This window comes from Callithrix jacchus, chromosome 4 (assembly GCF_049354715.1).
Source record: "Callithrix jacchus isolate 240 chromosome 4, calJac240_pri, whole genome shotgun sequence".
Lineage (NCBI taxonomy): Eukaryota > Metazoa > Chordata > Mammalia > Primates > Cebidae > Callithrix > Callithrix jacchus.
Window position 1 is genome coordinate 155,172,767 of NC_133505.1, and position 14,367 is coordinate 155,187,133.

The following is a 14,367-nucleotide window of genomic DNA, read 5'->3' on the forward strand; positions in this document are numbered from 1 at the left end:
ATATAAAACTAATAAACTGCATAAACATAGATGTGCTAATTGTTAGAACTGATACCTCTTAGGAGTTCGTTTTTAATAAGCTTATGTAATTAACACCTTGATCTATATTCCATTTGTTTCTTTTGAAACCATACAAAGAGAACAGGATAATATATGTACGTAAGGCACCAGCATAGTTAATATTGGCTTTAAAAATTATGATGAAGTCATGGATGTTTTACAAGTTAAAACTTGCTAGTTACTTTTAAGTCTGAGGACTGAAAAGTAGATATGCTACTTAGAAGGAAAAAAAATTACAGCATAAAGCAATATATACATTGTTTATATTCATCTTCCCAAGGGCCCGCGCAAAGTGCCTGCAGGGTGCTTGCTGATTGATCGCTTCATTTTTTGTTCATTCATTCATTCGGTGCATTTATATTGGGAACCTGCTAGGCACTGTCTGTCCTAAGCACACACACACAAACACGCTTAGTAAAATCTTTGCCCTCCTGTACTTGATACCTTAGTTGGGGGAGGGAGACAATAAAAAGCATACACAAATAATAGGCAATGCATTTCAGATGGTGAAAAAACAGCAAGAAGAAATATAAGGCAGAGGCCGTGTGGACAGGGCAGGAAGCTGCACTTTTAGACATGATGTTCTTGAGAAGAGGGTATTTGAGTAATATCTTCGGAGGATGAGGGTAAGTAACTGTGGGAAGAGCCGAGCAGGCAGAGAGGGGAGCACTGTCAAAGGCCTGGCCAAGGTGGAGTGGTACTAGTGTGCTGGAGGAGTAGCAAGGTGGCCAGTGTGGCCGGGGCAGTGAGCCTGGGAGAAGCACACGTTGAGGCAGGAAAGATGTAGGAGCGTGCAGATGTGAGGAGGCTTCTATGTCATTCTGGGGGCTGTGGCCTTTCTCTTTTGAATGAAACAGGAGCCTGAGTAAGGTTTTTGAGCAGAGGGACATGATCTGACTTAGGTTCCAACAGGATAGCAGGATCTCTCCAACTGTTGTGTTTAGAGGGTGCAGTGGGGAGCCCAGAATTTGATTTCCCAGTATAAAATACAGTTGAACTGGGCCGGGTGCAGTGGCTCACACCTGTAATCCCAGCACTTTGTGAGGCTGAGGTGGGCAGATCACTTGAGGTCAGGAGTTCAAGACTAGCCTGGTTAACATGGTGAAACCCCGTCTTCACTAAAAATACAAAAAAAAAAAATCAGCCAGGCATGGTGGTATGCGCCTGTAATCCCAGCTACTCGGTGGGAAGCTGAGGCAGGACGATCGCATGAACCTGGGAGGTGGAGGTTGCGCTAAGCTGAGATCGCTGTTATACTCTGCACTCCAGCCTGGGCTACAGAGTGAGACTGTCCCAAAACAAACAAACAAACAAACAAACAAAAAACAGTTGAACTCCTGTGCTCCGCAAATGGGAATATACAGTCCATCCAGAAAGAATCAGCACTTTTTCCTTTAAAGCTAGGTGTCTTGATAGTACATTAAAGTTTTTGCAGGCTTTCTTCCCATAATGTGTCAAACAATTAAAATAAAAGTACTTGTATCCATATCCCAGAGAAGAAAGTGAAATTACCCCTTTTTATAGGGCAATTGAGAAACATAAACAAGTTTGGGTGGGTAGTAGGCGTGCCTTAACTAGTTCATTTCCTTTCAAGAGGTTGTTTCATTGTAAATCCAAGAATATGAATGGGAAGGAGGGGAGTATGTATGTCCAAACAGACATTGACCAGTAGTAAAACTGTTAGCCAAGATGAACTGATAAAAATGTTACTTCTTCAATGAAATGAATTGCTCTTTCAAAAAGGTATGCATTAGATGTCAGCGAGAAAGCCAGTGGTTATGTCAGTAAATTCTCACCTCGTGAGCAAACGGAGAAAATGGGTATTTTCATTCTTGCAGTAATTGGTTTAGGAGAATGATGTGAGAATTTGTTGCAGTTTTTTTTTAGTTCTCTTAGGTAGGAAATGACTGTCAAGTTTACACTGTAACCCTCTATAGACTGTGACACAAAGCAAATAATCTCTACTGTCAATTTCTAAGATATTTTTATTTTCAAAAATAAATTTTACTGTGTGTATTTGAGGTTTGCAACATTATGTATTTTTGTTTGTTTGTCGATTTTTGGTTTTGTTTTGTTTCGTTTTTGAGATGGAGTCTCAAACTCCACCACACCTGGCTAATTTTTTTATTTTTAATAGACATGGGGTTTCACCATGTTGGCCAAGCTGGACGGATCTCAGGTGATCTGTCCACCTCGGCCTCCCAAAGTGCTGGGATTTCAGATGTGAGCCACCATGCCCGGCCTTATTTTGTTTTTTGAGACAGGGTCTCACTCTGTCTCTCAGGGTGGAGTGCAGTGACTCAGTCATAGCTCACTGCAGCCTCAACCTTCTGGGCTCCAGTCATCCTTCCACCTCAGCCTCCCAAACAGCTGAAACTACAGGCATGCACCGTCACACACATCTAATTATTTACTTTTTGTAGAGATGTGGTTTCATCATGTTGCTCATGCTGGTCTCGAACTCCTGGGCTCAAACCATCCACTCCCTTCAGCCTCCCAAAGTGCTGGAATTACAGGCATGACACCTGTAATGCTGCCACCACACCTGGCAGCAATATGATACATTTAGATACATAGAGGTACATTTAGATGGTGCAGTGTAGGGAAGAGGTTAACACACCTATTATCTCACATAGTTAACTTTGTTTTTTGGTGTGTTTTCTGTTTTTGTGACAAGAACAGCTAAAATCTACTTACTTAACAGAAATCCCTAACAAAAGACAATTTCATTAACTTCCAAGATGTTTTAAATCTACAAAAAAGAACAGATTCATGTGCCTCAGATGCTTTTTCAGAGTACTTTTGCATCTTTTTTTGGCAAAAGTAAAACCCTTTTATGATGAAAATTGAGATCATCTTGAGGGGAAATGATGTAGTTAGGAAAGAACTTTTCTCCCCAGAAATGGGAATGAACGTATGGCCGTCATGTCATATATAATATTTTATATCATTACATGGATAGACGGACAGCTGCATCGATATGGGTACAGATAATACACATGTGCCGGAACACGAAGAGTTATTTTGTAGGGCTGACATTTCCTCAGTTGGATTTTTTCCTGTATGTTATAAATCAAGAGTGCGGTACAGGATGAACCCAACAGAGTTCCCCTACACCTGACATTCATTCGCAAGCTGGCCTCTGAGTCCCTGAATGGCAGGTATCCTTAGTGCACTGACCCCTGTGGTGTGATTGATCTAGAGATCAGAAGGGCAAATGCCAGAAGCGGACTCATGCACTGCCGTGTTGGAGAGGGTTAGGTGTGTTGTGAAAGAGTTGCTTGGGGATTACATGACATTTTTTCAGACAGTGGGAGTAAATGGGTTTCTTTCTTTCTCTTTCTTTCTTTCTTTCTTTCTTTCTTTCTTTCTTTCTTTCTTTCTTTCTCTCTCTCTCTCTCTCTTTCTTTCTTTCTTTTCTTTTCTTTTCTTTTTTTTTTTTTTGAGACAGAGTCTTGCTCTGTCACCCAGGCTGGAGTGCAGTGGCACGCTCTCCAACCTCAGTGCAACCTCCACCTCCTGGGTTCAAGCAATCCTCCCACCTCCGCCTCCCAAGTGGCTAGGATTACAGGTGTGTGTCACCATGCCCAGCTCATGGTTTTGTAATTTGAGTACAGACAGGGTTTCACCGTGTTGACCAGGCTGGTCTTGAACTCCTGACCTCAAGTGATCCACCCCAATAAGATTCCCAAAGTGCTGGGATTACAGGAGTGAGCCACAGTGCCTCCTGCATCTTTCTGACTTTGGAAACACACTATGCAATTGGTGTCATATGCACGACGGGCCCCAAAATCATTTCTAGTAAATAGAAACAAACAGGTTTCCCTTTAGCTTCTGGGCGGGGTTTATTGTAAGTGCTCATCACCACGAAAGGAATATATGCTTGTTTTCCCTGGCGACAGCACTGATCTTATATTTGTTTTCTCACACCTGATCCAAGCCATATACGGTGGCTCATGCCTGTAATCCCAGCACTTCGGGAGGCTGGGGTGAGATGATCACATGAACCCAGGAGTTCAAGACCAGCCTGGGCAACATGGTGAAACCCCTATCTTTACAAAAATTACAAAAAATTATCTGGGCATGGTGGCGAGTACCTGTGGTCCTAGATACTCAGGAGGCTGCATTAGGAGGGATGATTGCTTGAGCGCAGGAATTCGAGGTTACAGTGTACGATGGTTGCACCACTGCATTCCAGCCTGGGTGACAGGGTGAGACCCTGTTTTTAAAAAGAAAGGTGAAACTCAAACCTGTGAAGGGAACCCGTGGCATTCCTCCTGGTCTCCCTGATGGTGGGAAAATGCTGAGGACTTCCTGGTGTATTGAGTGCCCTTCTATATGGGGTATCTTTGTTTCAAAATCTTAGTTGCCTTTTTTCGGTCCGGATATTAGAAGACTGTGAGACTTTCCTTAAGCCCATTGCACCAAGGAACTTTCCCTTTATTCCTTTTGGTGTGGGAAACATCTTTGGATTCGGGAAGATCTTTGACCCTCAAAATGTTAAGAGTTATCAGCAATAAATATAAATAATTAAAAATCAATAATTCTTATACTTTGATTTAAGAAGCTTGGCTTCTTGTCTTCTGGGACAAGTCACTGAAAACCCTGTGGCCTTCGGTTACTCTTAATTCATCTTTGAATGAAAGTTATCATCATTTTTAAGGCCCTTCCCTGTATTGAAATTCTAGGTATCTCTGTTTATAGTAGGTTGGAATTCTGTGCCCCTCATGTGATATAACTTGGTCCCATGAAATAATAGGGGAAATTTTAACCTTCCTGTTGGAGGAGTGAGGACTCCATTTAATAAATGCTTATTGAATGCCAGATGATCTGTCAAGGGTTTACAAGTATTTTTATTTAATCCTCTGACAGCCTATGGGGTAGCTTTGTAATTACCATTTTACAGATGAGGAAAATGAGGCTGTACACATTTAAGTACCTTAACCTGAGTCAGTAAGTGGCAGTGGCAGAGAAAGCAAGGAGGGCTCAGATGCCGACCTTCCTCATCCATGGACTGGAGTTCTCAGTCACCTCCAACCTTTTTTTTTTTTTTTGGAGACAGTTTCACTTTTGTTGCCCAGGCTGGAGTGCAATGGTGCGATTTCAGCTTACTGCAACCTCCACCTCCCAGGTTCAAGCTATTCTCCTGCTCAGCCTCCCAAGTAGCTGGGATTACAGACATGTGCCACCTTGCTGGGCTAATTTTGTATTTTTAGTAGAGATGGAGTTTCTCCATGCTGACCAGGCTGGTCTTGAACTCCCGATCTCAGGTGATCCGCCCACCTCGGCCTCCCAAAGTGTTGAGATTACAGGCGTGAGCCACCATGCCCGGCCACTTCCAATTTTTTTTTGAGACAGGGTCTTCTCTTTTTTTTTTCAAGATGGGGTTTCACTATGTTGGTCAGACTGGTCTTGAACTCCCAATCTCAGGTGATCTGCCCGCCTTTGCCTCCAAAGTGCTTGGATTACAGGCATGAGCCACTATGCCCGGCCAGGTCTTCTCACTCTGTCACCCAGGCTGGAGTGTAGTGGCATGATCTCTGCTCACTGCAACCTCTGCCTCCCTAGCTTAATTGAACCTCCTATGTCAGCTTCCTGAGTAGCTGGGGTACAGGGATGTACCATCGAATGGAGATCTGAGGGAAAGGGGTAGGAAGAAGATTCAAGCAGAGGGAATAACGAACGTAATTCCTCTGAGTCCAGAGAGAGCATAACTTGTTCCAAGAGGTAAAGTGACCCTAAGTGACTAAAAGGTCAGAATGCAGAGGTGTGGCAGGACAGGGGACTAGAGAGACAGGAAGAAACCCAGGTTTGGTGATTCCTCATGAATTCAATAGCCATAGAGAGATATTTAAGCAGGGATATAGAGGGCATGCAGTTTGCTTTAAATAAAGTACGAAATTCCCTGTCATACACTTCAGTGACAACCAAACCACAGAGATTTTGAAAGCTCTGGGCCTGATTTTATTAACTTTGCATGCTACACAAAAACTTCTTACTTTCTCCTGCATCTTACTTACCAGTTGTGCCGATGAGCTGTGTAAGGAAGTCAGCCAGAGTCAAGCTCAGTCTCATGCCATGAGTGGTCACACCTCGAGGCTCTCTCGTCAAGCTGTGGCAGATTAACTTTCTCTAAAACACAAAAACTCAAATATCGTATATCATTTAACCACACTGCTGGAAATTTCAGATTGTTCTGAGATCAGTATTTTCATTTCCAAAATTCTGGTCATATCACATTCAGACCTTGTTGGTCAAATGCTTGAAAACATCTACATCCAGGCACTGCACAGGCCCAGCACAGGGGCTCATGCCTGTAATCCAAGCACTTTGGAAGGCCGAGACGGGCAGAGCACGAGGTCAGGAGAACAAGACTATCCTGGCTAACATGGTGAAACCCTGTCTCTACTAAAAATACAAAAAATTAGCACATGCCTGTAATCCCAGCTACTTGGGAGCCTGAGGTAGGAGAATTATTTAAACCGGGGAGGCGGAGGTTGCGGTGAGCCAAGATCGTGCCATTGCACTCCAGCCTGGGCAAAAAGAGCGAAACTCCATCTCAAACAAACAAACAAAAAGTCCACATCCTCAGGTGCGTGTGCCAAAGGCAGCCAGAGAAAACTCGGTGTAATTGATACTCATCAAAATCTGTGAATGCGGTCTACAATTGTGACTTCATTCCCACCCAATTAAATCTGCTGCTCTTTTCAAATCTGTGATTCTATTAAGCTCAGGGCAGATGAAAAATGGAAAATGAGTTCATTCTAAAACTGCCATCTGCTAAATCCAAATGTCCACTTTGAGTCTGAATCTGTGCTTGTACTTTTTAAAAACTGATGATCAATGTTTCCATTCTTTTCTCTGCATTTTCAAGTTCTTAGGGTTTTTGTGTAATACTCTTTCGAGCCACTGATAGCCAGCAGATTGGGTTTTGCAGAGCCTTTCATTCCAAAGAAATCTAATATTAAGCACACAGCTTAGTAAATGCCTTCAACAAGTTCTCAGGACTTAACCATATGACTGCATTAAAATAAATGAATGGCTATACTTTGCTCTTCTGTGCAATAGCAATAAACATTCATGTTTTTTGATTTCATATTCCATACTTAACACCCAGCACAGCACCCAGAATATAGATGTTTAGTAAATATTATTTGAATTAACGAAATACCCTATAAATTGTTGATGATTGAAGGGCATAAACACGAGTGCATGTTACAGCTTTCACCAGTTTCTTCATCATACCTGACAATCAGTGTGCTGTGCAGAGGTGCTAGCATATACTCTGTCTGAGGGATGTGCAGTAGGCCTTCTTCATTCCATTATTCTTCCCTCCCCTCCCTCCCCCCTCCCTCCCCTCCCTCCCTCCCTCCCTCCCTCCCCCCTCCCTCCCTTCCTTCTTTCCTCCCTCCCTCCCTCCTCCCTCCCTCCTTCTCTCCTTCCTTCCCTCCCTCCCTCCTTCTCTCCTTTCCTCCCTCCCTCCCTCCCTCCTTCCTTCCTTCCTTTCTTTCTCCTTCCTTCCTTTCTTCCTTCTTTCCTTCCTCCCTCCTTCCTTCCTTTCTTCCTTCTTTCCTTCCTTCTTCCCTCCCTCCCTCCCTCCCTCCCTCCCTCCCTCTCTCTCTCTCTGTCTCTCTCACAGTCTTGCTCTGTTGCACAGGCTGGAGTGCAGAGATGTGATCTCAACTTACTGCAGCCTCTGCCTCCTGTGCTCAAGTGGTTCTCAGCCTCGTGAGTAGCTGGGATTACAGGCATGCATCACCACACCCAGCTAATTTTTGTACTTTTAGTAGAGACAGAGTTTCACTGTGTTGCCCAGGTTGGTCTTGAACTCCAGGCCTCAAGTTATCCACCTGCCTCAGCCTCCCAAAGTCCTGGGATTACAGGTGTGAGCTACCGTGGCCAGGCTTTCATTAGTGACTTTCAAACTTCTGTCACAGATTTACTGGAAGGAATATATTTTACATTGTGATCAAATATACACAAAACGTCATGAGGCATGCTCCAACATTTTCCATTCTGTTCTGTGCTCTTCTTTCTTTTTGGGGCACAGTCTCACTCTGTCACTTAAGCTGGAATGCAGTGACATGATCTCAGGTCACTGCAACTTCTGCCTCCTGGGTTCAAGCGATTCTCCTGCCTCATGTTCTCGAGTAGCTGGAATTATAGGCACCTGCGCCAGGCTTGGCTAATTTTTGTATTTTTAGTAGAGACAGGGTTGGTTTGCTTTTTGAGATGGAGTCTTGCTCTGTCACCCAGGCTGGAGTGCAATGATGCGATCTTGGCTCACGGTAGCCTCTGCCTCATGGGTTCAAGTGATTCTCTGGCCTCAGCCTCCTGAATAGCTGGGATTATAGGCATGCACCACCATGTCTTGCTAATTTTTGTATTTTTTTTAAGTAGAGAGTTTAAAATGGAGTTTCACCATTTTGATTGGCCAGGCTGGTCTCGAACTCCTGACCTCAAGTGGTCCACCCACCTTGGCCACCTTAAAGTGCTGGGATTACAGTTGTGAGCCCCCACACTTGGCCTATCTGTGCTCTTCTGATGTGCTATGCGATATCGTTTAAACAAATGTAGGTCTCAAATGTTTACATTTATCCTAAGACTCTGGGGGCACTTGTACTGCGTTCACCCTTTCCAGTGTGGCTCTGGGTTAGTGACCTTCGCAAAAGACAACTTGTGTGAGATTTGGGAGCTGGAAGCGAATCAACAGCATGTATTTCAGACTCTGAGGGTTGGTGGGATACCAGGCATGTGGCTGCTTGCTTATGTTGTCACTGATATGCTAGCTTACCTTGCCGGCATGAGACGGCATCTGAATCCACAGCAGCTCGAGACCCTGCCAGATTTCTGCCTTCTGTGTCCTGAGCCATGTGTGCAGGTCCGTTGTGAAGAGTGCTAGCTTCTCTGTGGGTTACCCATGGCATCGAGGTTGGAGTTGATGAGAAACACATGTGGACTCCAGTGGTCTTCATGGTTCCAGTGTTGTCATGGGCTCTCTTTTGTCCTTGCTCTCATTCACATCCAGCTTCCTTCATAACTGCCAGGCTGGCTGACCTAGAGTGACCCTAAGTCAGTACTAGGCACAGAGGCAGCAGGCAGTGCCCGCTGCTTCAGCAGCTCCCACATCACCCATAGCCATTGTGCTTCTCTCATCCAGCCTTGACCCATGTAGCCCCTAATGGGTCATGATCCGCAGGGTGAGTGACACTGCAGTTGCTTATCCATTTGGGCACAGGAGAGAACTTGGCACTTTTAGTGTAAACTTTTAAAAATCATTTAAAATGGCCTTTAGGGGCAGGGTCTCACTCTGTCACCCAGGCTGGAGTGCAGTGGCACGATCTCAGCTCACTGCAACCTCTGCCTTCTGGGTTCAGGTTCAAGTGACTCTCCAGCCTCAGCCTCCTAAGTAACTGGGATTAGAAGTGCCCATCACCATGCCTGGCTAATTTTTCTGTTTTTTAGTAGAGACAGGGTTTCACCATGTTGACCAGGCTGGTCTCAAACTCCTGACCTCAGGTGATCTGCCTGCCTCGGCCTCCCAAAATGCAGGGATTACAGGCATGAGCCACTGCATCCGGCCCTGTGTGTATTTTTAACATAAATATGATTGTAGCTATAAATGGATGTAATACTAAGAAGTGCTTCTAAAGCTGTACATAGCTGTAATGTATATGCATAAATAAATATAGATATATTGAGGAGGATTCTGTGCCCCAATTTTTTTTCCTGATACTTTTCCTTAGATATTTGGAGACCTAGAAGCAGGAGCTAAGAGAGCGCTGAGAAAGGAGGGTGTTATCAGTCCTGTCTTCTGGGAGGCCATTCATTCTTCAGGAGGGGATCTGTGGTAACCAGGACCTACCTATGGGCAATAGCATCGCCATGACCATATATGCCAAAGCAAGGATTAGACATGGGTGCTGGCAGCCTACTCTGGGCATTTTTGGGAGAGGGGATGGAAGGTATGAACTAAGCCCCATTCCAGCCGCCTGCCCTATGGGTGTGCCCCTGGGGTCCTCACTTGCCATTTGCATGACCTAATATGTCACTCTGACGTGTTTTTTGTTGTTACTTGTTAAAACATTTTCCTGAGACAAACTATCCTTCCAGCTCAAGCCATCTGAAGAAACACTGGGAAGGATACCTCAGAGAAAAGTATTTGAGATCAGTTGTTACAGTCTGAATTTCTCCAGAACAACAATGAGGTGGCATGAAGTGATGACGGAGCTGGTGAGAACAGTAACATTACACGGATTAAGTGAGGCCGAACAAGAAAAGCAGAATTAGAGTCGTCGTTATGGCTGGAGCAATTTCACCTGAAAGGTTGCTAAGAGTGTGTACTGGCTCAAAAATCTTTAAACAAGCTAATGAAGAGTACAAACACCTGTGATGCCATTCAAACAATCAGTTAGGTTTCGATTTCTTTTTTTAGTGGATTTAGCTTAGAGGGGCTATATATATCTCCATTTATCCTGCTTCAAACAAGGAGCAATGTAAATATAACAGAATTTATATTATATATATATATATATATACACACACACATACACACTTACTAAGGACAGAAAAGGTAGAGAAACAATAAATGAGTTCTAGGAGTCTGTCTTCATTACAGTTTTGGGGAGTCAGAGTAACACGTCTGAGTTTTCCCTTGGGGAAAATTTTATAGATCCATGAACTAGGAGGTCCACACATTCATTTGCATACGATCTGCATGCAACAGATCACACTATCTCCTGATATTTTCAAATGATCTTTTCTTTTATTTTTTTTCCCCTCCCAAGCCTGTCAACTTATTCTAAATTGAAAGTAACATCTGGGGAAAGAAGAGCAGAAATAACAAAAGTAATAATACAAATGACTTTTGTTTTCCTGGTAGTTTTAGGTTTTCCATTTTCCAGAGACAGAAGTGAATTGGGATGAATCTCAGAAATACTGTGAAACCGATTGTTGAGGGAACAGTGCTCTGTGTCTTTTCTCCTTAATTGCAACAGCAGTGCACCCGATCTGAACTGTTCGGTACAATGCCCGTTATCTCTGTATTTTAATCTTGGCTGTATGAAAGACGGGTGTTTGGGACGAATGAGCTCTGTGGCTTTGGGGGAAGGTTGCGCAAGTTTGTTGTCTGCTGAGCTGACACTGGTCATCGCTCGACAGATTTAAGTCTGCAGCAAGTGAAATGGATTGTCATATATATGGACAGATGCTGTGGCCAGATTCTGTAATAAGAAAAGGAAACAGAACTTGAATCTGCATGTATCTCTTTTCTTATTTTTAAAGACGGGGTGGAAAAATTCTTATAAAAAGATCGTGTGACTCAAAATTTCACAATTTTCTTTAAAAATTACTTTGAGGAAATAAAATTTTCCCCTGTTCCTAATCTTGAACGAATATTGCTTAAGCGTAATGCCAGAGAACCAAAGGGGGAAAATAAGAAAGAAGTGAAACAGATGAGGCAAGTGATCAACTCCAGTCCAGAAACTTTCAGACCCCTTACAGAAAAGGTTTAAAAAAGAATCCATTTCAGTGTTTTAATCATATTTGTTCTAATAAATGCAGAGATGATTTAAAGTCTTGTTTAAAGTCAGTGCTTGACATTAGTGTGGTGGGATGTTGAGTCAGATGTAGACTTTGTGTTTCTGTAAAGATACAGTACGTGGGCCTATTGAAACCTCAGCTGCACTACCGAAATTTCCTACACACTCATGTTGCCAGTATTTTTAGTAAAATTAAATATTTTTATGGAGTAGGTCTGTAGCTATCTCAAGGAACAAGCTGAATAAAAATAATGCAGACATTGACAGACAGTCCTGAAAGAGCATGGCTTTCTTTTTCTTTTTCTTGAGATTGAGTCTTGCTCTGTCACTCAGGCTGGAGTGCAGTGGCGCAATCTCGACTCACTGCAACCTCTGCCTTCCAGGATTCAAGCAGTCCTCTGCCTCCGCCACCTCCTGCCCCCAGTAGCTGGGATTACAGGCTCCTGCCACTGTGCCGAACTAATTTTTGTACTTTCAGTAGAAATGGGGTTTCACCATCTTGGCCAGGATGATCTTGAACTCCTGACCTGTGATCTACTTGACTCAGCCTCCCAAAGTGCTGGGATTACAGGCATAAGCCACCCCCCCAGCCAAGATCATGGCTTTTTAAAAATTGCTTTATTGAGGTATGATTGATATGTAAAAAGCTTTGCATACTTGAGTTTGGGAATGAGTATACGCCACTGCCATCAGTTACCATCAACGTCATAACATATTTATCACTCCCAACGTTTCCTCGTGCCCCCATATCACATAGGAATAATGATTATTCTTATTTGATTTTTTAAAACCTGAATTTTGAGTGGGTAAAGAAAATAATCGGGTAGTTAGTTGGTTTCATTGATTGGAATGTAAAGGATTCTTTTTGTGGGATGGCAGACAAGACCCACTCTTAAAAACACACATGTACGTTCTTTTATTCTGTTGCCTTTCTTGACATTTAAATCATCAGGACTGATGAAAGTGGTAATGATGGGGACTGACTGCACATCTGGAAAGTAATTTGGGAAGACGTAGAAGCAGCTGTGCCACCCTGTTCTAAATTACTATCCAGAGTGAGAAGTGGCTGTTATGGCATGTTGTAGGGTGTGAAATGCTGGCTTTCTTTGGCCTGAGTTGAGTTGAACAGCTGCTCTTTTCCTGGGGAGCAACAAATACATTTTTCAGGTCTCCAAATAATTGGGGGAGTTTCGAGTGATTGAGAATGGGACAGAGAAGGGAAGACAAAGTTTGATCAGCAGCTTGCAAAGTTTAGAACTGAAGTATAGAGTTGGCTTGTTGGTTTTATGATACCGTGAAATAAAGAGTTGGTCTTAATCTTGTTTTCTGGCAAACAACTAAAGCCCTTTAATTGCCGAAGTGATAAGTGTCTTTTTGGTATGCTAATGAGTTGACTGATGGCTAGCCACTCTGGGTAGCTTAAGAATGGGGCTGGTCACAGGAAAGATGGGGCTGGATTAGAGGTTTGGGGCTTTCAGTCCCACTTGTCAACCTAAGGGAACGAGGGAGAAGCTGAAAGTTAAGCTGATAGTCCATGGCCTTTGATTTAATCAATCACACCTACATAATGAAGCTTCTATGGAACCCCTATGGAAGCTTTTATGAGAACCCCAAAAAGACTGAGTTCTGGGAGCTTCTGGATAGCTGAACACGTGGAGGTTTGTGTAGGGTGGAGCGTCTATAGAGGGCAGGGAAGCTCCAACTCCCTTCCCTTATATTCCACCCTGTGCATCTGTTCATCTGCTGTTCATAGGTATCCTTTGTGAATTCCTTTAAAATAAGTTGGTTAATGTAAGTATGGTGTTAAGCCCAAAAAGGGGGTCGTGGAAACCCTTATGTGTAGCTAGTAAAACAACCTGGAGCTTACTTCTGGCATCAGAAGTGAAGAGCAGTCTTGTGGGACTCAGCCTTCAATCTGTGGGATATGAGGCAGTCTCCAGTCCGGTAGTGTCGGATTTGCACTGGAAAACACCCAGCTGGTGTTCGCTGCAGAACTTCCTGCTTCTTTGGAGTGTGGAGGGAGGGGACCCATCTCTCCTGCCCAACCATGTCTGCTGTCAAAAGTGATCTCTGTGTAAGGCGTAGAACACATTGAGTTTGGTTTTTCCACATCCTCAGAATGTTCTTAGGATATGTAAGAGAGAAGAGAAAAAGGGGAAGGAAGTAGCTTGGACAAAGCTTTATAAATAATTGTATGAACAATATATAAATAATTTTTTTTCCAGTGGTCTTGGTTAGTCTAAGAGACGATTGGTTGTGGTAAGTCAGATGGTTCACAAACGTGAAATCGGTTGTTTTAGAGAAAAACTAGTATTCCATGTTGGAATACCTCAGTTTAGACCTATGTGTGACAGACAGAGAGAGTGATGGGTTTCTATTCCAGAACAGCAAGCCCCAGGGTAGTGTGTAAGCTATAACACCCTTAACAAGGTCACTTGGGCACCAGGGACATGGACTTTCTTTCCTTTTTTTTTTCATAACAGCTTTATTGAGATACAATTCGTATCTTACATTTAAAATGTACAATTCAGTGGATTTGCGTATTTTCAGAGTTGTGCAACCTACACCACAAGCTAACTAGGATATTTTCATCGCCCTGAAAAGAAACCCTACACCCATTAGCAGTTATGCCATTCCACCTACGGTCAGCCTAGGCAACCACTGATCTTTCTGCCTATTCTGGACGTTTCATATACATGGAATCATGTGATCTTTTGTGACTGGCTTCTTTCACTTAACATTTTCAAGGTTTGTCCAGTGTTAGCAT

At 43.3% G+C, this 14,367-nt stretch overlaps 1 protein-coding gene across 6 annotated transcripts in view; it reads left to right on the forward strand.

The window, feature by feature from the left end:
• The window catches only part of SASH1 (SAM and SH3 domain containing 1), a 361,653-nt gene that overhangs the window by 181,944 nt on the left and 165,342 nt on the right, over positions 1-14,367 (forward strand). The window lies entirely within an intron of this gene.